This window comes from Ostrinia nubilalis, chromosome 23 (assembly GCF_963855985.1).
Source record: "Ostrinia nubilalis chromosome 23, ilOstNubi1.1, whole genome shotgun sequence".
Taxonomy (NCBI): Eukaryota; Metazoa; Arthropoda; class Insecta; order Lepidoptera; family Crambidae; genus Ostrinia; species Ostrinia nubilalis.
Window position 1 is genome coordinate 9,905,272 of NC_087110.1, and position 27,719 is coordinate 9,932,990.

At 36.8% G+C, this 27,719-nt stretch overlaps 1 long non-coding RNA gene across 1 annotated transcript; it reads right to left on the reverse strand.

The window, feature by feature from the left end:
• Nucleotides 1–2,929: 2,929 nt before the first annotated feature.
• Nucleotides 2,930–4,215, reverse strand: LOC135083469 (uncharacterized). The gene is made up of 2 exons (XR_010259614.1): nucleotides 3,586–4,215; nucleotides 2,930–3,497 (listed from the first exon to the last, which is right to left on the reverse strand). It is a non-coding gene; the product is annotated as an uncharacterized LOC135083469 (long non-coding RNA).
• Nucleotides 4,216–27,719: the final 23,504 nt, after the last annotated feature.

Here is a 27,719-nt window from a genome sequence, read left to right on the forward strand (position 1 = left end):
ATTTCTCAGGTGACATGGGATATGGCCTACACTTAATCGGTGAAGCTTCGCCTGTGTTTATTGTGTGCTCAATAAGATCCGTCCTACCTAAGCCCTTGCTTTCAAAAGAAACACTATGAAACTGTTTGATCATCCTGTCTGCCAATTCACGTTGTTCCAAGTTTAAGTTTTCAAAAGATTGAATAAAATTAATAGGCTTGTCAATGTTAGCTGAAGTTTTAATAAAATTTTTAGGTGCCTCTACGTAACAAATATTTTGAAAAATCTCTGGCATTAATTTAAAATTTTTCCAAAAGTCTACTCCTAAAATGACATCAGAGACAATTGAAGGAATGACATAAAATGTAATTACCTTTGTGACGTCCTTAAATGTAATAGGTAATGTGATGGTTCCTATAGTGCTACAGAAAGACCCATCAGCAACAGTAACCGTTGATGCACACGACTCATCCAAAGAGTAACCCAGATCAATGAAACGTTGGTGTGCTCCGTTACCAATAATTGAAATTGCAGCTCCAGAATCCAATAATCCGCAAACAGTCATGTCTAAAATGTTCACGTTCAAATATGGCCGAACATCATTTATATTAGGTTTAAACAAAACCGAAGTAACGTTGTTGTTTTTGAAATAAGAATCAACAATGTCTAACCATTGTTTATTTTCAGAAGGTTCGACATCTTCTGAAATAACATCACTTCGGTTACCTGCTAGTTTTTTGAATTGGTAGCACTTTTACACTTAGCACAATTTTTAGTAGTGTACCCTACTTCACCACACTTAAAACATAGCAACCGTTTATCCGTACAGTATTTTGTACTATGTGTATTTGCCTTACACTTCAAACACAATAGTTTTTTGTTAGAAGTTGGTTTACTGTCAGAAAAGGGTGGTTGTGTGACAGCAGTAACAGGCTTTGGTGATTTACCCTTGTAAGTGTACTCCGGATTCATACACGGCTGTTTAGATGGTTCATTGAAGGTACTAGTTTGCTGACGTCTTACTTCAATTTTACGACATTTATCTTTGAGGTCAGCAACAGTGTCGAAGTCGTGTAAAGCTAACAATTCAGCATAGATAGGCCTAATATTATGTAACAAGATCTCAATCTTATCTTGTTCAGAAAATGGCCGTTTCAAACGCGAAAACATTCCATTCATGATAGCAAAATAAATGTGGGTAGGTTCATCCTGACCTTGTGTACGAGAACGAATTTCTCCTATCAACCTATAGTCATAATCTGCAGGTGCAAACTCCTCAACCAATAATTCACTTAGTTCCTTCCACGACGAGACCTGATCTTTGACACCTCTATACCATAAAAGTGTTTGATCATGGAAAAAACAAAACGCCGACTTAAATAAAACACTATCAGAAACACCAAAAGCTGTCGCGCGTTCATTAACTAATTCCAAAAAGGAATGCACACTGGAATCAACTGAAAACTTTATGTTCCAATTTAAAACATTTACCTTCGATGACTGGTCCACAACAACAGTTTCCCTACAATCGTCTGAGTATAAATTGGAACTAGATTCACCATCTGATTTGTTTGTGACGAAGCCTTCTAAAACTGAAAAGCACAAGTTCAACTTCTGTTTTAAGCTAGCATGAATAGCTGCGTCAACAGATTCCTTACACGCTGCTAGCCTATCCAGTCGGTGAAGCAAGTGGCAATACAAAGCCTTCGAACGAGTCAGCTGATACCGCTCCTTAGTCTTCTTGAAATTATCTAAGTGTGATTGTAATTCCTTTAACTTGCCAGAAATATTGGGCAATTCCACACTAGGTTTAAGTTCTTCATCAATAATTTCCTCAGGACTAAACTCAGAACACAATGACTTAAGTTGTTTTTTCATTTTGGGAACTGTATCTTCCGGAGACTCAGATCGAACAGTTATCTCATAAATAAGTTCGTCGCGTAATAATGAATGGTAGTAAACCGTTTTGGTATCCATTGTAAAAAGCTATGTGTAAAATAAACTAAGTGGCAAAAATATTATTTAAAAATTTTTTGAATGAAAATGAATTTAAATTGTCAAATTTGTTGAGAATGGCACCTTACAAGATTGGATAAAACCTCTCACTTATGTTCTAAAACACACAATAACAACAATAATGTTATTGTTTAAAAAAAATACAAGTAATAAACAAGTATGTAAATAATTACCAAAAAAAAACAATGTACTAGGTAACTTCAAATTAATGTTATATGTCCGCAGTGACACAAAGGAAATTGTTACCTTAGTACAAAATAACAGGTAAATAGGTACTTTGTTATCCTATTACATAAACTAATTTTAAATTTCAACAAAAGTGTTTGTCCTTGAAAAATTAATTAAAATTAAAGTAAGTAACGGGTTATATGTTTACATAAAGAAACACAAAAGCAGTGTAGGTATACTAAATTGATAACCTAACAATAAAAATGTTACTTACTTGTCCCAACTATAAAACAAGTTTCAACTCAACAAAATAACCAAACATTATGTAGTTCCTCATAAATAAGAGTAAGTACGCTCTGTTATAAATAGGTTATAAGTTTATGTTGTTAACAAAATGTGGGCCACAAAAATAAAATACAGGACAAACACAACACACAACATGAGAAATTCCCTAATTACAATAATAAAATAACTAAATAAAAGTGTATGAGAGGATAGTCAGCAAACAATGTCGCTTCTTTTATTAACCATCCACCCATAAACCTTTTACAAAAAGGGTGGCAATAATAAACACCAAAGAGGGGCGCCACTGCAAGAAAGTATTTTTTTCCTGGCGGCTTGGTGACTGGAATTGAACCGCCACCGGTGCAGACGGAGACGATGGTGAATTGTCTGCACGTGGAAAGAGGTTGTCCGGCTTGCAGAAATTTATATAAGTTACCGTTCCTTGTGTTGTAATTAGAAATGTAAATAAAACAGCTCCCTCTCAATTGACACAATTTATTTTTATCTCGTATGCTCGTATACAGTTAACAATTACAATATTATAATAACTACTGTAATAGTGCCAATCTCAAGGGATTCAGGGTCGTTAATTAGGTTCGGTTTGGTGAATATTATTGCCACTACAAATTTCTTAAAACTCAGCCTAAATATTAAAAGACTCTACTAGTTAAGATAACTGCGCGATGTCAGGTCGGAAAGACTCCTACTTGAAGGATGGAAAAGTGGGTACCTTGGAAGCCATGCGGTTATAAGCCGTTACCCTGAACGTTCCTCTCTTCTTCCGGGGTCCAACGGGTCTCGCACACTTTTAGGTTACAAGCAGCGTCCTCCACGGCCTCAAGCGCACAGTGCCAGATGAAACTCTTGCATCTCCTCGGCAGGAAAGCGTTCACACTCTTGCAGAGACAGAGGTTTGATGACAAGGAGGAAATGCGAAGAGATCAGCAGTTCAGAAAGGAGTAATAATTATAGAAATCAATATGAAATATTGAAATATCTAAAATAGGAAATGTAAAATCGTAAAATATGAAATCTATGAAATCCCGCATCTGAAACGAAAAATACGTGTGTCAGCATCACATGTGGAACGTGGCATTAGGTTATGAAAAAAAACCGCAATGGGAAAGAAATACTTACGAAGGCTGTTCACTAATTTGAGCTTCGCTCGCAGCCCTCAGCAACCCAATACCCTCATCCGAATAGAATTTAGGGAATCTCTGAAAGAAACGATCACATGAAATAACCACGTACTGGAATACGAAAAATATCAATCACGAAAAATAAATAAATTCTCCGACGGGAACTTACCTCATGTGTGTTATTTTTATTTATTCATCAAGAAATTATCGTGGATGCATTTTGCACCACCCGATTTGAAATAAAAGGAATTACATTCCCGAAAATAATCAAATTGCGGTTGCGCACGATCGACAAATTCCTAAGTCATTTGACAGCTCCACTGACAGCCGCTCTGTCATAGACATCGCGATACGTTTCGTTTCGCCGTTTGAAAAAGTAAATACTGTACTAATAAAACCATGATGAAAACAATTTCCAGAACACTGAAAATATTCTATTTGAAAAATAGAATAATCAATATAAAAACACTAGGAAATGTTTCATCAAAGTATATTTCAATTAACTGAGCAAAAAGCGCCATCTATTGCAAATTAATTCTAAATCACGCCAATAGATGTCGCTAGTGGTATCCAAAATCAGAATATTGAGAAGAAATATTAATTTGTGAAAAAACAGCAAACGGCAACGTTACAATTATTAACATATCGTTCAGTGAAGGCGTATTTCCGACTTCACTAAAATTTTCAGTTGTTAAACCTATACTCAAAAAAGGTGATAAGACAGACCCCAATAACTTTAGGCCGATAACATTAATTCCAATTATATCAAAAATTTTCGAAAAAGTAGTTCATATTAGACTTACTGATTTTATCGATAAATATGGTATCGTGAAAAGTGAACAAAACGGTTTCCGTAAAAATTATAACACTACTTTGGCCAATTTTTCTTTAGTACATTCTGTAACACAGAGTCTTGATAAAAAAATGCCTGTGATAGCTTTATATCTTGATATGAGCAAAGCATTCGATTTTGTTAATCATGGGAGGCTCATATCAAAGTTGGAAAAGTACGGTGTTAGAGGTACTGTAAGGGATTGGTTTGTTAGTTATCTAGATAACAGAAAACAATGCGTAGAAATTAGTAAAACGGAAAACAGTAATGGAAAGGTGAGACAGGTAAACTATAGATCAGAATACAAACTTAATAAATTTGGAGTTCCGCAAGGAAGCATTTTAGGACCAACCTTATTTGTACTCTATATAAATGACTTGCCTTCCATTACTAATCACAAGACTATATTGTTTGCTGACGACACAACTTTTATTATTAGCGCCAAAGATGCGGAAGTACTGAAGAAAGAGGCGCAGGTTACAATAAACAAGGCAATGAACTGGCTAAAGGTAAATAATTTAAGGGTTAATATAGAAAAAACTAAAATGATGCAATTTAAAACTTATAATTCAAGAAGTACTAATATTGACATTACCCATGCTGGACAACTGATTCAGCAAGTCCCGGTGATCAAATTTCTTGGTATTACAATTGACGAAAACTGTTGTTGGAAGTTTCATGTTGATAGTGTATGTGAAAAGTTAAGTAGGTTTGTGTTCGTACTCCGTAAACTTAGAGAGACAGTCTCGGTGGAGGTAGCCTTACAAACATATCATGCCTATGTCGTCTCAGTACTGCAGTATGGTCTTATCATATGGGGAAACTGCACTGATATTGTCATGGTATTCAGAGTCCAAAAAAAATGTATAAGGGCTGTCTGTGGTGCTAAATTTAGAGATTCTTGCAGACCACTGTTTAAAAAAATGTCACTATTGACTCTTACCTGCCTATACATCAAACAGATTTGTATATTTGTTAAAAATAACTTAGGTCTTTTTTCAGCAAAACAGGTGGTCACTGTAAAACAATTGAGGGAACGTCCTATAAACCTACTTCAGATTCCCCTTTGCAGGTTGACAATGGTCCAGAAAAATTGTTATTATATGGCCATTAAAGTTTTTAACTCATTGCCCGCGGAATTAAGAGGGCTTAGCGGATCTCAGTTTCAAACCAAACTGCATGCATGGCTTGTGGAGAGGTCGTTCTACTCATTAAATGAATATTTTAATTGTAATGTTAAGTGACATACAATAAGTACATTATTATCCTGAGGTGACATTTTCAATATGATATGACAATAATTATTCAATATGACATTCTGTATTAGTTTATAATTTAATTAATGATAATTTATTAGTTTTCTGTTTTTAATCAATTAATGTAATATGACATGTTAGTATTATTTTCGATATAAAGTCTACTACTCTTTTTAATATTTGCACGCTTCCTAGTTTGAGCAAATTTCAGTGAAACCTACCAAATCTATGTAAGACCACTTATGTACCTGGAATTACGCAAATAAAGAAATTTGATTTGATTTGATTTGATTTGATTTGTCTGCTGCCAAACAATAATGTTGACATGACAGCATTGTTGTGTTTTGATTTTATGCTAGCTACTCTCAAATATATTTTCTCGACAGTTTTGTACCACTTTATTTAATTTATAATTGCTGTACTATAAAAGTAAAGGATACGTAACCCTCAGTCAGACTCGCCTTCTCACCCTAGTCCAGTTTTTCCTGCCAAACTTGGCTCACAAAATTGCCCACCCGCGATTGCCTATTAATATCTAACAAGTCTCGCCAAGTGCTCTCGCGCACACGTCTCCATTGTGCCGGCCCTTGCCAAGAGAACTCGAATTAGGGGTGCCAGTGACGTGAAATGACCTGGTTGTAAAGTCGAACTTAATTTAGGGCAAATTTATCAATCGTCAGATATCTTTAGACTGAAGAATAAACTTGTCATTTTGACTTATTATTTCCCGTTCTGAAACTGAGATATCTTTTGACTGAAGAATAAAGTTGTCAATTTGACATAATATGTCCCATACGGAAACTGTCAATGTGCCAAACTTATTCTTCAGTTAAAAGTTATCCGACGACTGAAACTGAAGCTACATTTTTGTGACATGGATAGTTGTTTAATTTGATAAAGCTTTCAATAATACCTTATCATCCGCCACTAAGAATCCATTACTAGCCTAGCTGAATTAGGATGCCAAAGCAAGCCCTGGGTCCTTTGAATTCAGCAGTTTCCTGCATCCTTAACCAATTAAGTCATTAATCGAGTGGGTGTGCAACCTATACACCCACACTGCTTCGTCATCCATGGTCTACATTCGATAACTTTTTGGCCTTCCCAACGATGTCAGTCCATGGTTTCCATCCGAGAACTTTACTTTGTCGCTTGTCAGTTCGGGAAGCGATGTAATGTAACAAACAATGTATCTTATTGTATCTTCCATTTGACACGTTGAAAAGCTATAATGACTTGGTGGTAAAGTCAGTGCCACATTAAACTAATCCTTCCAAGTGCCAGCCCTACCTCTCAGGGCGCCCACTATTCTTAAATCACACTCAACACAGCGCAAATTACTTTTAATCCTCTCCACAGAGGGCGCTGCTAAACGTCATTCAAATACACAACTTTATTTTCTATTCACCACGATCGAAAATCGAACGGAGGAGATTTTAATTTAAAACCGCCGTCTTATTTGAACAATCGGGAATTAATGCCGTAAGTTAAGAGCGTTAGGGTGGTTTTTTGAATGGGGAAGAGTTTAATTTGGGTTTTTTGAGGTTGCAATGGGAATAGTGAAGTGCTATGCACTTTGTAATCAACACGAGTCTTCGAGGACACTTGAAATGGTCCTTCAATTCGGCAGGTCCTCTGTTAATGGAACTCTAGTACCTACTGCTCAATTTAATTGGTGACGATTAAATCGCGATTAAATTAAGTTGCAAACCACACAAAGATAAATCAGAAATTGAAACAATCATCAATTAATCACCCATTTGCATGTAATCACTTTGGAGAGTTTATTAAACAATGATATAATTAATTACAAAAATAATCTGTGATTCACACATACCAATTTAAAGTCATCAATAGCAGATTATTTTGATTATATTAAATGAATTCAATAGGAAGATTTTTTTTAATCAAATTTAAGATTTAACGTCAACAATTTTACCATTGAATTCAAATTAAAATGATAATTAAATTCAGAAACCAGATTTCACACTGTTTGTAATTTTAGTTAGTGTAGCAATGGATGAAAAATTCAGTAACTCAAAAAATGTCAACCACGAGCAGTTAAAATCCCGTTTCTTCAGCAACATCGGGTCCGAGCAAAGCGTTTAATTTTTTTATTGTGTAATTGGTGGCAATTTGATCCCCCCGCACCCCTCGACTACAATAGGCTGTAATGAATAGCAATTACGCATACGTGGTCTGTGAACCGCCACTCTGCCGATCAAATATCAACTTTAAACCTATGCAGCACGGCTCCATTTGCATCAGCCAAAACATGAGAATAGAAACAAATTGTTCCCGTATAGCGCTAATAAAAAGACATTGTGGGTGAGCGAAAAAATTGGTATAATTTCATAATTCCGGGTATTCCCGGGATTCCGAGTCGCAGCACTGGCACAAAGGGATTTGAGCCGAATTTTAATGGGAATTATTAATGATGGTAATGAGAAGTAATGAGAATATTGGAGGGCAATGAAGAATATTTGATTATGATGATAAATATTTACGCTTCACGCGAATGGGTTTCACTCGCGAATGGATTTAAAATATTGGTATAATGGCTCTTTAAATTAAATGTAATGATGTAAGAAATATTTTTACATAATAAAACTTTCCTCTGATTACGATTTCAATTTATCATATTATTAAGTTCAGGCTTACGTAGCAAGTTTTAAGCTTTTACAAATGTGACTGTACAATATTTGCGTCAGTTTTTCTTCAAAAAATATCTTAAAAGACTATTCCCACCTCTCGTTCTCACCGCTGCAACTCCTGTGTAGCCAGGATCTACAGCTTGACCGCCAATAAAAACCAAACCAGTGAAGGTAAAGATTTTCCCACGGGGAGAGCTGAAAATCATATGATTCTTGCAAGCAGCCTTTTAAAAAGCACTTGATGTATTGATAAGGGGTTTATTTTTCCAAAGCACGATTACTAATAACAATTTATTTTGCAGGTGTGGTTCCAAAACCGACGGGCAAAATGGCGCAAGCGAGAAAAGGCTTTAGGCAGAGACCACGCTCCCTTCATGCACCATGACCATGGTAAGATGCCCTTTTATGGACGTAGCACTTATCAATCCGGAAAGGGATCGTAACCGTATCAACTTGAGGCGATCAGTATTCTTTGTATGAAACTCCATACTGCAACGCACACTTATCCGCACCGTAACGTAAACGCCTCGCCTCGCGGTTGACAGCTCGCGAAAGGCGATACGGTGTTGATCCCTTTCCGAGTTGATAAGTCTGATATGACCTTTACACGTTTAAGCTATCATCATTATACAGGGTGGAATTTTGTAATGCCACCTGTAGGGAAAGTACTCTTAATACTGTAGATAGAAAATTTTGCTCGAAGGAAATATTCCTTTATTTTTGAAAAGAAATAGAACTGCATTCAAAGAATTCTAAAAATTTGATTGCCACACCCGGGAATCGAACTACTACCTAAAATTTGTTAAAAATTACAGCCTGTATTTTTATTGCATTGATCGTTAGGGTTAAGTATAAGAATGAAATCTCTCTAACAAACTTGATAAATCAAATGAAAGGAAAACCATGAAATCTTGAGTTATTTTCATTATGTACAGAAAATTGTATGGTAGTATGATGGATAGTAGAGAATTTTCTAAAAAAATTCAAAAATCTTTGAATGTAGTTCTCTTTCTTTTCAAAAATAAAGGAATGTTTTCTTTCAGTAAAATTTTCTATCTACAGTATTAAGGGTACTTTCCTTCCAGGTGGCATTACAAAATACCACCCTGTATATGTTATTTAGCCTCCACTTCAGAAGCACGATACCCTTTCTAATTTAGTTGAGGCTAATGCAGGATTTCTGCGCTGCTAAAGCAGAATGCACATCAAACAGAGAACGGGCAGCAGCGCTCTCTAAAAATATCAATCTTTTAAACTGCGATCTCCAACCCACCTGCCAAGCGCGGGGATTATGGCAAAACCCTCCACTATAGTGGAGGAGGCTCATAGTCCAGCAGTGGACTGTAATGGGCTGTTGATAATAATGATGATGAATGCAGGATTTGGCGTACACTACCCATGCTGACAAGACTCGTTAGGGAGGACTGATGTTCGCTTATTTGTCACTTATGCCCGTTTTCCCAATGAAAATAAAATCCCTGTTATAAGTTACCATAGTACCACTTAAAAATTATTGACTGATGGTGAAAATGGGCATTAGTCGCCTTTTTCCACACCTGTGGGAAGGGTTGGGTGGAGTAACTAGTCCTACTCTGCTTTCCTAGAACCAAATGGCCAAGCAATGCTATTTTTTACTAATATCCTCGTGGTGTCTCTTTAACTTAGTTTTGACGGGTTGAATTTCATCACAAACATACGTATGTAATGTCCAGCTAGCTTGCTCGTTAGTAACTACAAAAAAAATGTGATATCAGACGAAGCGTTTCCATTTAAAGCAAAAATAAAATAAGTTCCATAATAACTTACTCCCACTAAAACAATTAAAGGCTGTCGCTGACTATACGTCATTAGTGATATCCTACAAAAATCACGTCACCTAAAGTATAATTACAGTGACACAAAATACTTTTAACGTGTTTAGTTCGCCGTTATTGGTGTTATTTTGAGCGTTCATAAATATCGGATTATACGTTATAATATTTGGAGTAGAGATGGGACATTCTGTATCACCCACAATGCCTTTTATAGCACTTTGAATTTAAAAAAAATCTTGAGTTCTGAACTCGAGTTTGTGACAAACTTTTAAGTTAAAAGTACATACAATTAATTAGCACTTTATTATTATAGAATTCTATTATTATAAAAATAAGTAATAACCAAAATGTAATTTATCCCTCATTGTAAGGTAATTTCTTGCTACGAAACTGGAAGTAAAATTAAAATCAGCATTCAAATAAATACATGGATGAAGGATTCATCTGGTCCTACAGAAATCTCTGTACCTACTTTCTTCTCTTTTAGTCAAAATACAGACTTATTTATGTAGAGAATGGAAGTGGTCCTTTTCTATTCAACTGGAACCATTTATTATATTTATCATAGAAATATTTATCTTGAGGGTGATTTAGTAAGCTCAAAAACTGTAACAATTACATAATTATTATCATATTTTGATCGTGCTGGTGGCTTATGACTATTTTTCGGTCATTCGGGAATTCGTTCACAAACAGACCTTTGTCCCATCACTATCACCTAATTCGTTTCTCCTGTAACGGAGGTGGTAATGAAACGCGGCGGTGTTTACCGGTCATTACCGGTTATTACCGGTTATTTACCGATCGGTATCGCATCAAAATGTGCGTATATCATTGCGCTTTTAGGGTTACCGCCTTTTGTTTATTCTATGTTTATTTTTTTAACACAAGACGTATTTTAAGAAAAGAAACCTCTATAAATACCCTCTATTAATTAGAGAGAGCCATGTTCCTGCATCGGAAACTAAACATAGGTACTTACGGGACTATCCCCACCTCTCGTTCCCACCGCCGCAACTCCTGTGTAAGCAGGATCTAATATAGAATGTAGTAGTCACATAGTTCGTAATAATCTGTATTTGCATGATGAGTACATATTTTCTTATTATAAAAGGTTTTCTTGTGTCTCTCACATTTTTATCCATTTAATATCTTTTTGACAGAGATAAATCCACTTAATATTCGGGCCAGTTCCTACAGACCATTTAATAAAATAAACGTAATTATTAATCAATTTCGAAGCAGCCCTAACCAACTACTATTGTAGACACCACGTGACAATATCGATAGTTAATAATCACCCTAATAGCGCTAATCGGCCGGCACCCTCGCGCCTAACGATGTCGCGCCTTGTCACAACGATTGGGGGTAGTTTATTTTTATTTTGGGGTTATTAAAATTACATTAAAAGTGTTTGTTAAAGGTTTTGAAAGGTTTTGATTGAATATGGGCCGTGAGTCATGATGATATTTTAAATAGAAGCAATATAAAATTGAAAATTAATTAGATGAAAATTATAATTTCTAGCGACAAGCCCCACCTTCTCTTTGATGTAATATAGAAATTTAGCTGATTAAATACATTAATGGGAGAATTCAAAGGGTTGAATCACTCTATCTATTATTGAAAACCACATCAAAATCCGTTGCGTAGTTTAAAAGAGTAGGCGCACACCGTTGATTTTTCGTCGGCCGATAGTTTAGTCGGGCAGTTGATCAGTATGGGCATGTATGGGAGTGCGCACACTACGCCGATTCGATTTGGCCGATTTTTCATACAATTTGAAATCGGGCACAACTATCGGCCAACTAAAAATCAACGGTGTGCGCCTACTCTAAAAGGTATAAGCATACGGAGCGATATCTTAGATTTCAACAAAGATACAGAACGCTAAAAAATGCCCTCGTGTCATTTTGAAGTGTACCTAGGTGTATTTATATTTATTAGGTTGTGTAATTTAATGAACTCTACAAATAGGCTTTTAAAAGCCTTTATTCAGAAAATAAATGACTTTTATGACTCTAACTAGTTTTTCATCGGTTTGAATAAGAAATTATCACCCATCCTTCATACTGTTGTGAATACGGACAAACGATGCTTTATGTGAAGCAGAAAATCGAGCGCACAGCGTTGAATAGAGCTCTGTGATTGGTTCGTGTGTAACCCTGTGCGTCCACGCGCACTGTGAGACCTCATATTAATGTTTGTGAATACGGGCGTTAATCTGATTACTGTGCCATCTATTATACTGTTGAATTGGTCACTATTTAGCAGCAAAAATGTCTTGACTGTCCAAATAGTTAATTTCCCCCCAAAAGTGCTAAGTATCATTCACCCCAGCAGGTGTCTACATTGACAACTGTAACCGATACTGCGAACAATCGCTCGTTGTGCTATACCACCTGCGCGCGCACCTTTACAGACCTAACGTTTGTTTGGCTAGAATTACCCTTTAAACTAACATTTTGAACTTTACTTGCCGTTAGTGATGGGCCAACACGGGTGAAAGAAACTTGAGTCTAGAAATTTTAGTAAAATTGACGTTATTTAGGTAGCTATTATTTAGTTTCACCGTCCCGTTTGTCTGTAATCTTTATTAAGTATAGTAGAGGATTGATTGAAACAGATAAGTGAGATTGTCTGTCTTTTTACCCTTTATTAAGACATCTTTTAAAGGCAAGCATAGTCATTATCACCACAGGAGCACGACCTACTATAGTCTATGGGCAACTAGAGGATTTCGCCTTAACTACTTTCGCTGTCCAGACGAACTGGGGAGGCTGGTGTTCGCATGTTTGTCCTTTACGCTACGCCTTTTACGACATTCTTGGGAAGAGTGGAGGTCCTATTCTACTCTGCTGGACCAACACGACTTAAAGTGCTTCCCTCAATGCTTAAAAAAATTACGTGTAGTATGTGTATTTAAAAAAAAACCTAAGGTTCTCGAGTGGCGACCATAGGCCGGAAGACGTAGCGTGGGCAGGCCTACCACTAGGTGGACCGACGATCTAGTGAAGAAATGCGGGCAGCGCAGGATGGGTCGTTATGAAAATCCTTGGGGAGGCCTTTGTCAGTGGACGTCATTTGGCTGAAACGAACGAATGTTCCAGGACAAAATTTTCAAATGCCCCTTTTGTTACAGTGGTCGGCGAGTGGGGAGGCGGTGGCCCCCCCGGGGGGGAGTGGTGGGCCCTGGGTCTGGGGGCAGGGCTGGGGGCTCTCGGGGTCCCCGCGCCGCTGTGGCATGAGGCTGAGCCGGCTGCTGCTTTCAGAGCATTGCTGCATAGGTAAGAACACTATCAAGTCTGTAATGAAATAGTAATATTTTTTGGTTACGTAAAAAAGTTTTGTGAAAAATAATTGAGAATGCACTAAATTAAAAGACTTTTCCTAACTTAGGATAAGTCAAAAGTACCAAGAGATAAAACTTCCAGTAAACTAGCAAAAAAAATACTAATACTAATGACTAGGCAGCATGGTCTTTAACCTTATCCTGTTCCAGAAAGAACGAATTGAACCAAAAAAAAAAGATATCAAAAGTATTTTGCTAATATAAAGTTAAAGGTTCTGTAGCTTGGTTTAAATTACCAGTAAACTAAATAATTGAAATTTAATTTTGCATCATTTATTAATTCATAAGCCAGGGATGCCTTAATAGGGACTCACCCAAGGCATTTTATGAAATACGCAACAAAGACCATAAAATCAGACAGAGCAAACATTCTTTTTTTGTGCAATTCTCAAATTAAAGATTACACTAAAACGTGATATATTTGGTTTACATTGCCATTATTGAATTCTAATCTCAACTAAAGCAAAAATCAGTTATTCTAAATATTGTTCTTATCCCCAGGTACGTCCTAGCCCTCCCCCCTCCAGCGTTGCGCCCCCCAGAACCAGAACCAGCGGCCTCCCCCCCTTCCCCTCCGTCACCGTCGTCGTCACTAGCGCGTCTCGCCAGCGCCGAAGCGCTACGGCTGCGCGCTCACGACGCGCTACTCCAAGACCGGGTCGCGCTACACAGTAACAGCAAGGTGCACACGTAATATGGACTTTATGTAAGGAGCTTAGAGCGTAGAATCGCGCTACACATAACAGCAAGGAAATTGACTTTAATGGAATAAACATACATCATAGAATCGCACTAATCCAAGACCGAGTGGCGCTACTTATACACAATTTACCTACTAACAGCAAGGTAAATGAACTTTAATGGCATAAATATAGATCACAGAATTGCGCTACTCCAAGACCAAGCCGTGCTACATAATATAAGCAAGGTGCACAGGCATTATGGACTTTAATGGGATAAATATAGATCATAGAATCGCGCTACACAATAACAGCAAGGTGCACACGTAATATGGACTTTAATGGGATAAATATAGACCATAGAATCGCGCTACTCTAAGACCGAGTCGCGCTAGTCTAAGGCTGGTTTTAGTGTCACCCGGATCGCTCCGCACAGCCGATCTGTATGTATCCCTAGCAGTTGCTAGGGAGCGAGCGGTTCCTCCGGACCGCATTACTCTAAAACGCTCCCTAGAAGTTCATACAGATTGGCCGTGCGGAGCGGGTCCACACTGGATGGTCCGCGTGACACTAAAACCAGCCTAAGACCGAGTCGCGCTACACAATAACAGCAAGGTGCACACGTAATATGGACTTTAATGGTATAAATATAAGGCATAGAATCGCGCTACTCCAAGACTTGGTAGCGCTACACAATAAGAGCAAGGTGCACACGTTATCTGGAATTTAATGGGATAAATATAGATAATTGAATCGTACATGACATTTCTTGAACAGATTAGCGCAATAATGCACAAAATGTGTTCTACTTTATGTGCACAGAATTTTTATTACGAGTTTAACGACGCGCTACTCCAAGACCGAGTTGCGCTACATAATACAGCAAAGTGCACACTTAATAGACTTTATGAGAACAATCAATAAAATGTAAGCATAATTAAGATTGCTTAAAACTTTCTAAGAAACCAACAGTCACGAGATCTCCAAGCTCTGTAAAATAAAAAATTAATTGAATTGTCAACATTATAGAAATAGATTTAGTACATTGATTTTGGAAACAAAACAATAATGAGAAATTCAATAATATTGACTTAAATCTTTGCCAAACAGATCGCTTGATAACGCACTATAGCACCACGTTCTGCCTTATCGCTATAGCGTTGACGTTCTGCCACATCTCTGTAACGTAACTAACTGTAAAGTTCTGCCACCATGAAATACCACTTTCTCAGACTGCACCGCGCTCCGATGCGGTCCGCGTGGCGACATTATAACGAATCCCGCGCGTAAACGCGTTTTCAGTGTGTTGTGCCGCGCGTGTTTTCTATACAAACTGAGGTACTTGCATTGATTAAATATGTCGTCCCGCGTACCGCGGCGGAGCGCGGTGCAGTGTGATAATCGCCTAACTCTTGAAGATGTATTGATAATTATAGCGCTTATTCGAAACGTTCTGTTTGGACAAGGTTTTAATATAGAAAAGATTATTAATAATTAGAATCAAATAATGGATAGGTGGTAGGATGAAAATCGGTGTGCGTATTAAAATAAGATGTGTGCCTTACTATTCTGCATTATTTGTCTTTTTATTTAAAATGGATTGAAAATAAACTTCTTTCTTATTTATGATCACTTCTTTTGAAAGATAAAAAAAATATTTTGTTACCAAAAATACAGTTGATTTTTTGTCGATCCTTGGAACGAATTGTGTGGAGTACCTAGTTAAGGATTTGTAAAATAATGCTGACTTAATCATTCCTTTAAACAAAGATTTGTTATTAAACATTCCTACTTAATCATTCCATTCCTTGCATAACTATATTTTATCCAATTGTACTTATTTTGTTTTAAATAATTTTATTCTTATGATATTTCTAGTTTTTAAAGTTTACATAGTTTATTATTTACAAAAATTACCATCAAAGCGCACTGTCTGTAAATATTTACTTAAATTAATGTAAATAGTGTATATTATAGTCATAGAATTCACCATATGTAAGCAATTTACGATAAGTTAAATTCATAAAATTTTACAGAATGTCAAGGTTGAGTAACTTTATTGTTGTGAAAAATATATTTTGACAGTGAATTATTATTTCAAGAACGTTGACATTCTGTATAATGATGACGTAGTTAATATTATTTATTTATTGAAATAGATGTAGTAGTTTGCAATAACTTATCAGTGTAGTAAAAATAATAAACATGTGATGAATTTAAAAAGGAATATTATTTTTCTTCCCCTTCCTATAGTTTTACTTTTCTTTCGAATCAGAAACTCATAAAATTTTTGAAAAGAACTTTTACACGTCCCAGTATTAACCCTACCACTGCTTCGGGACAATAAATGGGCCAGTGCTGAGAAGAAGCAGCGCAAGAAACGAACACCAGTATTCACAAACATTACTATGTCTCACAGCGCGTGTGGACGCACAGGGTGACACATGAACCAATCACAGAGCTCTATTCAACGCTGTGCGTTCGATTTGCTGCTTTACTTAAGCAAGCATCGTTTGTAAATACGGGCGTCAATCACTATGTCAGCCTTAAGGGTTAGATAACAGTCTTTAAATATATATAGACTTATAAATTTTGATGCGATTTAGGCAGAAATCAAGAAATGCATAACAACAGCTTTAAAATTCTCAATCACACACAATGAAATAGCTTAAAAAGTACTCGTTTCGATTGCGAAATACCTACCGATTCTTGATCCCGATACCGATTCGTATTGAATCGCTTAAGCTTTGTAGTTTCTATCAACCCTCTTGTTTAGGTGTTATAAAAGCTGCAGATATATGAAAACGTGCATTTATTCACTACTCACATTTATTTTGTCACAGTGAAAGTGAAATGTATCAAAATTTTAAATACAAATCATACTCATTGGTTGTTAACTATTTAATACATGATAAGTAAAGGCAAAGACTTTAAAGGACAGTGAAAATATCTTGAAAACAGTGACTTTTAGAGTAGGCGCACACCGTTGATTTTTCGTCGGCCGATAGTTTAGTCGGGCAGTTGATCAGTATGGGCATGTATGGGAGTGCGCACACTACGCCGATTCGATTTGGCCGATTCTTCATACAAATTAAAATCGGGCATAACTATCGGCCAACTAAAAATCAACGGTGTGCGCCTACTCTTATTAAGGTTAATCGTTAGTTATACATGGTTTACCTAGTACGTGAGTGCGACAAAGGTTACATCGAATTTTGTTTCTTCGAAAAGCTTTCTGCGAAGTTCTGTACCTTTAACAATCGAGGATATTTCATACGGAATCGCAATCTGTAGTAGTATCCCAATCAGTGTTTTCTACCAAAACCTCTCAACACTCCCATCTCTCTTGCTCCCGCTACAATCATCTCACGCGTAAAAGAGACATGTAGAGTCGAAACAGAAATACGTTTTGCATAGTAAACCCCGTGAAGATTAAATTTGCTCCTCTCTCGATAGCTGCACAAAGAACTTAAGTGTTTGAAGGAAGATTAATTTCGCTGAAATTTTGGGTAGTAATCTGGTGGGTGAAATTTTTGTGTATGCTATAAAGTGCGTAGTCGGATTATCATTTGGGGGTGGCAGATGGGACTAAGCCCCGTTATGAAGCGACACTTAAGTACGGTTTTACACTCAAGAATAGGTTTAAATACAGTAATTGAACGTAATATTAAAGTTCAACCAAACACAGGTTTCAATTCTCCTTCCATAATATTCTAGATGCGAAAGTTTGTAACATTTGCTTCTCTTTCAACAATAATATTGTTTAAACATCAGAACTATCTATCTATAGGTTATACTTATTTAATAACGAGTAGGTATTAGCTAAATTAAGAGTATAAAAACAATGCCATTTCTGTGACAAACTGAATTTCACGAAGAAGATGTCGCGGGAAAAAGCTGGTAAGTAATAATAATAATTTTCTGATTCCAATTCAGCAATTTTTCGACTATAGTACAAGCTTTGCTTAGTTTGGGACTAGAGGGGCAGTATAAAATGTCCAAGGATATTTATTTATTATTTATGTGCAAGGTGTTTTATCCTGATGTTTTTTGACTTGGAGGCAATTTTAAAACGTACTCAAGGACTATTGAATCTAAGAAATAATTAAATTTAAAAAAAAATACTTTATACATTACTTTTCCCAACTATGAAACGCCGTACCTACCACAAGAAAAGTAGGTAAAACAGCAGCGAATAGGAAAGTGCGTTGGAAAATACCAACTCATTGGATAAAGGGACCGTGTACAGTGCAGAGCGGAGCTATCTTGGCTGTTCTTTATGCTGGTGCTATTATGGGTCAGAATAGCTGTGCTCTTGTGCCGGTTGTATCGAAACCTTAATTCAATTATCGACTGGGCGTGTTGGGAGGCGTTGGGAGGGACTCCGAGATCGGTCACTTATGTTCTGGAGTAATTGGATAAGTGGTTTACATTGGGTCGAGTTTTCATGCTTTTTTTTCATTTAGGTATAGTTCTTGCAACTCACGAAGGCGAGTGAGGTTTTGTGTGTGCGTGTACATGCACATAATGATAGTGTAATCAAAACTTTTGTAAAACGAACAGTAGCGACCCACCACACATGTAAAGCTCACTCGTCTTCGTGGATTGCAACAACTATAGGAGTTTTTGATACCTAATCGATATAGCGACATTGTGAATCATTTAACATAGTGTAGTTCACCACTAGTTAATTGAGTCATCTTATGAGCTGTCAAAATGTGACTTTCGCGTCCATTCTGTACGCCAAAGATGTCATATGACGTCACAAATTGTCGTGTCGGGTCTGTACTGTAGTCACTTAAATTCTTAAGTAATTGGATAAGTACTTTACATTGTTTCGAGTTTTCATGTAATTTTTTTCGTTGAGGTACCTGCGTCCAGCGCCTTCCTGCTACCTTTATGAGATCGTCGGTCCACCTTGTGGGTGGACGTCCTACGCTGAGCTTTCCGGTACGTGGCCTCCACTCCAGAACCTTGCTGCCCTATCGGCCGTCAGTTCTGCATACTGCCCTGCCCATTGCTACTTCAGCTTGCTAATCTGTCGGGCTATGTCAGCGACTATAGTTTGTTTAAGTATAGAGCTTTATTAAGGTTAAATTTATAAATCAAGGGTTAAACATCTCCCCACAGAACCCTAAACCGAAGCACAAATCAATACAGTCGCTAAGCGCTCCACTCGAACGCTTCGACATGCATTACGCGCCATTATTCGATGAAAATCTTTTAAGATGAATAAAACTCTATCGAAAAACGCGTCAAGCATTCGCCAATTACACTCTCCAAGACATTTCCTCTACAATGAACGGCAATCCCCCCCGTTTTCCCATTTGCCACCCTAGGGGGGCATCTGGGAACAATAAGTAACAGTTTAAGAAGATTACGGGGGCTGTATGGCGTTAAGGAGATCGGCGAAACAGTATTAAGGCTGGAGTTTGATGCGGACAATGCTGGTCAGTTGGATAGCTTTGAAGTTGTATTACATTATGGATTGTATTTAGGTAGGTATGTAGTGGAAAGATTGGCAAGGTAACATTTTAGGGTTGAACTATTTAAGACTAGTTATTGCTCGCGGATTTGTCCAGATGATATTTAGTTTGTAACAGATTATAATATTATTGTTAATCTAATCTATGTGGATGACAGAATCTTAGTTCCATCAAAATCCGTTCAGTAATTTTTGCGTGAAAGAGTAACAAACGTCCATCCATCAACACAAACTTTAACATTAGTTTCTTTTGCGATTATATTTATAGTAAATTGTTTGTTTGCTATTCTGACGTATGAAGTATTAGGCTGAGTTGCACCATCTTACTTTAACTTTGACAAACGTCAAAAAGCTGTCAAACTACATACAAAAAGCCCCGGTTATTGTAATTGTAACGGTTAAAATAGATGGTGCAACTGAGCCTTAATGTTTTTGTGTAAAAGAGTAAAATCTATCCATTTATCATGACCATGTTACCTAGATATTCAGATTAAGCTTGGTTTTATACATAATCGTTTCTCAAATCACCCTGTATAAGCAGTTTAATCTCTTATTAAGTTCCTAACCGGTTTAGCCCACCCACCGCCCACATTCCGCCCACGGTTAACTAAGTTACCAAGTTAAACTTAACTTGTTTACTTGCTGGGGAACATGACCAAGATTAATGGTAATATTACTTACCTGGCTGGCCAGCGTGGGGAATGTAGGCCAAATAATATGATTATGAGGATGATCATCTAAATATAACTCAAAGGTGACTGACTGACTGACTGACATTGTGATCTATCAACGCACAGCCCAAACCACTGGATGGATCGGGCTGAAATTTGGCATGCAGGTAGATGTTATGACGCAGGCATCCGCTAAGAAAGGATTTTACGAAACTCCACCGCTAAGGGGGTGAAACGGGATCCACGCGTACGAAGTCGCGGGCGGCCGCTAGTGATGAATAAATCTCAAGACGACACATTCAGGCTTTCAGGCTTTAAGGCTTTATAAATGTTAAGGTAACTCTGTTTTTTTTCCTGCTATCTTTTTGTTAATGCTCAACCCCTGGGCTTTATTTTGGTGCAGAGCAAGATTTTGATAGAGCAAAATAAATGAAAGGACACATTTTCTCACTGAAAATACTTAATTATTAGAGCTTTAAACTTTTACCAATACATGAAAGCTCTTTGTCCAGCTGTGGACGTCATTTGGCTGAAACGAACAAACGAACGAGCGAAAGCTCTTGGTTTGCATCTCACCTGATAGAAAAGGCGAAGGTGGAGATGAAGTTCACCGAGAACTACAGAGGAACTGGCTTCATCATCATCATCATTTCAGCCACAGGACGTCCCCTGCTGAACATAGGCCTCCCCCAATGACTTCAACATCGCACGGTTGGTAGCAGCCTGCATCCAGCGCCTTCCTGCTACCTTTATCAGGTCGTCGGTCCACATTGTGGGTGGACGTCTCACGCTGCGTTTTCCGGTACGTGGCCTCCACTCCAGAGCTGGCTTACCTCCAGTATTATTTGTACATTCTGTAGCTGTACTATGATGGCTGCTCCATAAAAACTTATTTAGAGATTCAAACCCCTCATGGTCCATACACAACGAATCATAGTTCCAGATATCATTTAATCCTTTCCATTTCTGTATTAAATGCAAATAACAAATATCAATTTAAACTGCAACCTGATCTTATAATTGTGGACGCACAATAGCTCCCGTCCGGAGCTGAACCCGACATTGTCTCGCTGTCACGGACAGGACCCATTGTTTAGTGGTTTAATAGCACGCTAATGAGATAGGGTAGGAAAGGGTGATTAGCTTTCGTAATTAATTTTTAGCATTGATATTTATTGTAAAACATTTAAAAAAATGTAACTGCTACATCAACCAAGAACTACTCTCATAAAGTTTTTTTTACATTAGATTTAAGTTTGTCAGAATAGGAATACAGAAGTCAATAAAGTGATGAATTTTAATGTCCCTTTTGTTTTAATCTTTTGTTTGCTGCTTTTTGGGGTTTCAGTACCCACAAAAACTTAATGCAGCGTAAACTTAAAGTTTATTAATGTACGAGTCTTAAAATGATAAATGGTTTCAGTTCATAATGTTGTCTTTTAACCTATTATGGTATAACGTAATATGAAATCAATCCACGTAAGAACATAATTTATGTAGATTATTTTTTATTATTTACTAGCTTTCCGCCCGCGGCTTCGCCCGCGTGGAATTTTGTCTGTCACAGAAAAACTTTATCGCGCGCGTCCCTGTTCCAAAAACCGGGATAAAAACTATCATTGTCCTTTCCCAGAACTCAAACTATCTCTATGCCAAATTTCATCAAAATCGGTTCAGTGGTTTAGGCGTGAAAGGAAGACAGACAGAGTTACTTTCGCATTTATAATATTAGTATAGATATAGATTATTATAGATAGTATAGATTAGCACTAAAAAAAATTTAAAACTAGATTTTGCCTTCGCCTGCATTCCCGTCTATCATAGAAAAACGCGCGCATATTCCCCGGGATTACAACTATCTTATGTTTTTTCCAGGACGTAGGTAGGTATACTATTTTTATAGCTCATCAAAATCCGTTCTGTATTTTTGAAAGAGTAACAAACATTCTCACAAACGTTCACATTTACAATATTAGTAGGATTACCTCACTCCATGTTGTTTAACGAAGGACTGCATCAAAAGCTAGCCTAAAGCCATATTTATCAGCTAGCCAATAACCGGGAACCGATCAAATTATCTCCGGCTTATGACCGGATACCGGGATCAATACGGGCAATAAAACCGGGATGTTTGAACTACCCGCGCGGCAGCAATTTAGATGATATTAAGTTTATACAGCGATTTGTACCCTTACACCGCGGCGGTGGCCCCGAGCGGTGTGGTAGAGAGAGGGAGAAACGCTGGTTTTTTTTTGTTGGTTAGTGGCTTTTGATACTGCCTCGATTTTTGGCTTGTTCACGTAGCGTAAAAGCATAATAACGAATAACTAAGAACTACTCGTATAGTGATCCAAATATCATGTGTTTGAGGCATTCATCATTTCAGCCACAGGACGTCCACTGCTGAACATAGGCCTCCCCCAATGACTTCCACATCGCACGGTTGGTAGTGGCTTGCATCCAGCGCCTTGAGGCATATTAAAAAAAATAGTCTAATGTGCACGGGTCTTGGACGTTAATCAAGTGTATTGAAATGTATTTTTTGTATATAAACATTTAAGGCATGTCACGATGTGTTATAAACGCTCTCTATCTCTCACTAAACATAAGCCTTCTCCAAGGAGGCAAAAGTGGCGTCATACACTTGCGTTTGCAAAGGCGTGGTCTCCACTCCTCTCAAAAACCCGTACTTCCTCTGCTTTTCATTGATTTATCTTACTACTTCTAAAGCTTTCCGAATATCATCTAAAATCAACCGGTCATTAAGTACGTCATAATATGAATGATGATTCCAAAGTGTCCTAACCTAGAGCATACCACTCATATTGAGTGGCTGCCATTTTGGTTCAATATTGATGTTTTAGTCTTAATAAGGACTAGCGGCCGCCCGCGACTTCGTGCGCGTGGATCTCGTTTTACCCCCCCTTCATCTATCTTACGCGGTTCAGATTTTTTCATACAAATGTTTTTTCCCGCTAACTCCCGTTCCCGTAAGAATTTTGCAATATCCTGTTGTAACTAAGCTTTAAGTTTACTAAGGTATCTGCATGCCAAATTTCAAGCGTCTAACTTAAGCGGTTTAAATTCTTCGTACAAAAGGATTTTACCGCTAATTCCCGTTCCCGTGGGAATTCCTAAGTATCCTATAACCTGCCCAGGAGTATGAAGAATAATTGTACCAAGTTTCGTTAAAATCCGTCAAGTGGTTTTTGTTCCTATAAGGAACATACAGACAGACAGACAGACAGACAAAAATTTTACTGTTTGCATTTTTGGCATCAGTATCGATCACTAATAGTTATTTTGAAAATATATTTCATGTACAGAATTGACCTCTCTACAGATTTATTATAAGTATAGATTTTGGACTAAATAAAAAAAACTTTTTTTCTTTTTATTCAAAACCTTGTCCATTTCGGCACCCACCCATTTCGAATGCGGCGTCTAACCGCCGCGTTTTCCACCGCCACTGTGCGCTGCTACCGCCGGCGTCCGTTATTATTGGGTCAATTGATCCCCACCCCCTCTCGATATTACTTCCCTGGTCCCGCTTACCGGGATTATCGAGCTTCCGATTCGGAAGTTGTCTATGTAATTAAAAATGTCCAAGCTTTTTGCGATTTGTAACGCAAGTCATTTGTGATGACACTTTTAGGAGTTAATTCGTTACCTAATAAGTGTACATTTACTTCGACCGCGTGGATTTCGATAGAGATGCGTTACATGACATAAACTATAAGCTGAGTTGCATCACCTTAACTTTAACCGTGACTATAACCGGTGTTTTTGTATGAAGTTTGACAGACTTTGGACATTTGTTATAAGTTAGGTATAGTAAGATGGTGCAACCCAGGGTTAGTGAAGTTCAATCAAAATAACAACTTTATTTTTGTTGGTAAGTAACATTGAAGTCATATTCGTTGATCTGGCATAACACCGTAAAGTTCGAACAAAATCAGTCCCATAGGTTTTTGTGTGTAATTGTATAATATTACATAGTAATAAAATAAAGTTAAATAACTTTAATCAATGAAACATTTTTTTATTAGTATTATTCAAAGTCTTTCTTGTTATTATTTTAGATTTTTATTAGTATTATTCAAAGTCTCTGACACACCGAAATTCAGACGAAGTCGCGGTCATAACCTAGTTTACTCTATAAATTAAATTCCAATTACCATGATAAAGGGTTTAATTCGAGCCAAATATTCCGAATCGACCCGAATATTCTCACGAGTCAATATTCACTGGTTTGGCGATAATGCGCGAATATTCGCCGGTCCAATGAGCATTCGGTTGTGAAAGGCATACGTGAGAAAGGGGGTTTTGTTGATGATTGCGAATTAGTCATTAATAAGAGTTTATTGGAGTAAGTAAACATTATTGTAGTGTGTCTTTACGGTGCTTGTCCCACGAACCTGAAAGTTCCCTTCAAAATATACAGATATCAGAGTGTGATGATTGCAGTTCTAGTGATAGTGAATACAATTTTGATTTAGACAATTATTTAACCTTTAGCAAAAAAATAAGAACATGGGCTATTGAAAATCGTATTCCTCATTCCGCTTTGAATAAATTGTCAGGCATAATAAACGAATTTAAACCGGGAACACTACCGTCTGATGCTTTAGGTATTCATACTTGACTATTAGTACCTGGGCTAGGCGATTTAACGGACATTAATAATTTTTATTGCGGATCTCTAAAATTTCAGTATTTGAAAGAATTAAAGATACACAATTGACCTGAACTAGGTACATCTTAAAGCTGTACATAAGTTCACATTAGAATAAATTTATAGACATTAGCGCTGTAGTGGTACAAATGTGGAACTTAATATAGATAACAGCATTCTAACAGAACACATGTGAACCTAATATACGCTCACCGCATTAAATTGGAGTTATAACAGTTCACATAGCCGTATTTCATTTCCACCATTTTGTTCTACATAACCTAAAATATTTACCAAATAAATCTCCAAAATTAATGCAGATTTATCACAAAATTCGCAGATAGAGCGATTGAGTTTTGGTTTCATGTTATAATTAATTACCGTAGTATAATTATAATGCCAATACAATATCAAAAACTGAAAATTGTAGATTTCCTCACAGCCAGTTTTAAATATTTTAAAATGAATATCGCGTTTTTACAGAGGCGCGTAAATATTTTAGCTGTAAATATGTATACATTTCACGATAAAGTTGCATTCCCAATGGCATTAACATTATTAAGTATTTAAAACCCGTGTTATTATTTGCATAAATGATTATATTATCCGCCCGAGTTGTTTCCTCTTGGCACTCACGTACAAATACAAACTAATATTAAAATGTGGAAATAATTTAGGACACACGTGAACTTTATGTAGCATTGGAGTACTTTTGTCGGACTTTATAACTTTGAAAGCTGTGCATTTAGCCACTTGTTACTCTTTATTGTCCTCACGTACGTTGTATGGTTCACACTGCGTCCCATATAGTGCCGTAAGTCAGCCTTAAGTACGATGTTACTACTTAAACTGCTATTATAATGCTATTATACTGCTAATGTACAGCCATAGTGAACTTAAAGCTGTCTAATTTGTGCCCAAACTGGTTCTACAAAAGCATTATAGCAAGCTATACAGCTCGTATACAGCTGACATACACAGCTTGTGGAGTACATGTGAACGACTATTGAACTCTTAAATGGAGTAAAATGTTACTTGGGGTAGAGCTAGTGGAGTCTGCGTTTATTTTTACTGCGAAAATAAATAAATAAATAATAATAATAAAAGTTTATTTAACAACTTTAACATTTTTTTACATTGCTTACATTGCATTGTTGTACATACATTTCCTTAAAGACCCGTTTTACGGGTCTTTAAACTCAGTTCATAAAGTAACTGAGATTTCTACGCTAGGCTAAGCCTGTCATGTAGACAATCTTTTGTCACAAGTTAACAAAATTATTTATATCATATGCGACCTCAACTGTAAATACTCAGCAACTCTGGTTAAAAATACATCAAGGTGCAAAAGGTGGAATATAATAGGTACCTATGCTCATGAAATTATTAGATAGGTACTTTTTACAATTCACGAAGGCGAGTGAGCTTTAAATGTGTGGTGGCTCGCTACTGATCGTTTTCAAAAGTTTTGATACACATTACACTATCGTTATGTGCATGTACACGTACATACACAAGTAAAGCTTACTCGCCTTCGTGAGTTGCAAGAACTATACAAGCTTTTGCCTGCGTGTATTTCATTATTTAAAACATAATAACTAAAAGTACACAACTGAAATCAGATGATTCTGAAGTTAACTCCAAAATAAAATTTACCAAAGTGATATTATTTGAGTGTGTTTATTTTATTTAGAAACAGAAAATAATAATGTAACATATTTATAAACTACCATAAGCTATTATTTTAATCATATTTGAATATTTTAAGTTGTAGCTTAAAGTCAATTGATTTGACTCAAAAGCATCGTCATTTTCCATACAAAATCTATGGGTTTTTGGAAGGGACACGCGTTTTTTTTTTATAGACCGAAATTCTCAGAGGTGAAACTGCGACTAAAAGTTAGTTAAATATAACCATCAAATAAACACATTATTACTTAAAAGTTATATTATTAAGCAACGATGACGACAATTACCCTATTAAGCTCTTCAAAGCTCGTCTGATAACAGCCAATATACCCTTATCAGCACTCGAAGCCCGAAGCTCTGGGCCACGTGCCAAACAAGTGTTGGTATTACTAATCAATTCACAATTATTATTGTATTTGTATAATACACCTGCATATTGATTTGAAAGTGGTAGGCAAATAGTTATTGTTCGGTAGAATGGACGGCTTGTCGGTTCTTTGTGAAGGTAAAAAGCACGGTTTTAGTTTTTTTTGGGAACAAAATACACATACAGTTTTTAGGCATTTGAAATAAATAAATAAACCTTTGGACAATTTCACACAGCGCCAGTAAGCCCCAAAGTGAGCAATTTAAATGCTTGTGTTATGGGTGCTAGCTTAAAAGATATATAATTAATACTTTTTAAATACATACATTGAATTTAAAAAGTATTGTTGTTGTAGTTGAATTTGATGATGATGATGATGAATACATAAATATTATACATAGTAACAAAACACCCATACAGTTTTTATCAGTAATTATAAGATAGTTTTATAGCATGTGGATTAGTCACAACTGGTCTCAGTTGTCTCAGAATCTGCTGTCAGTCAGTCAGTCAAAAGCTGACGAAAGCTTCTGATATTACAATTACTTGGACTTATGGTGCCCTCCAAAGATTAAAATCATATTTATTATCAGTCAACTAAGTTGAGTCCAGCTAGCCTTTACTGATCAATCCAACTTCTGAAACACCAAAAATAAT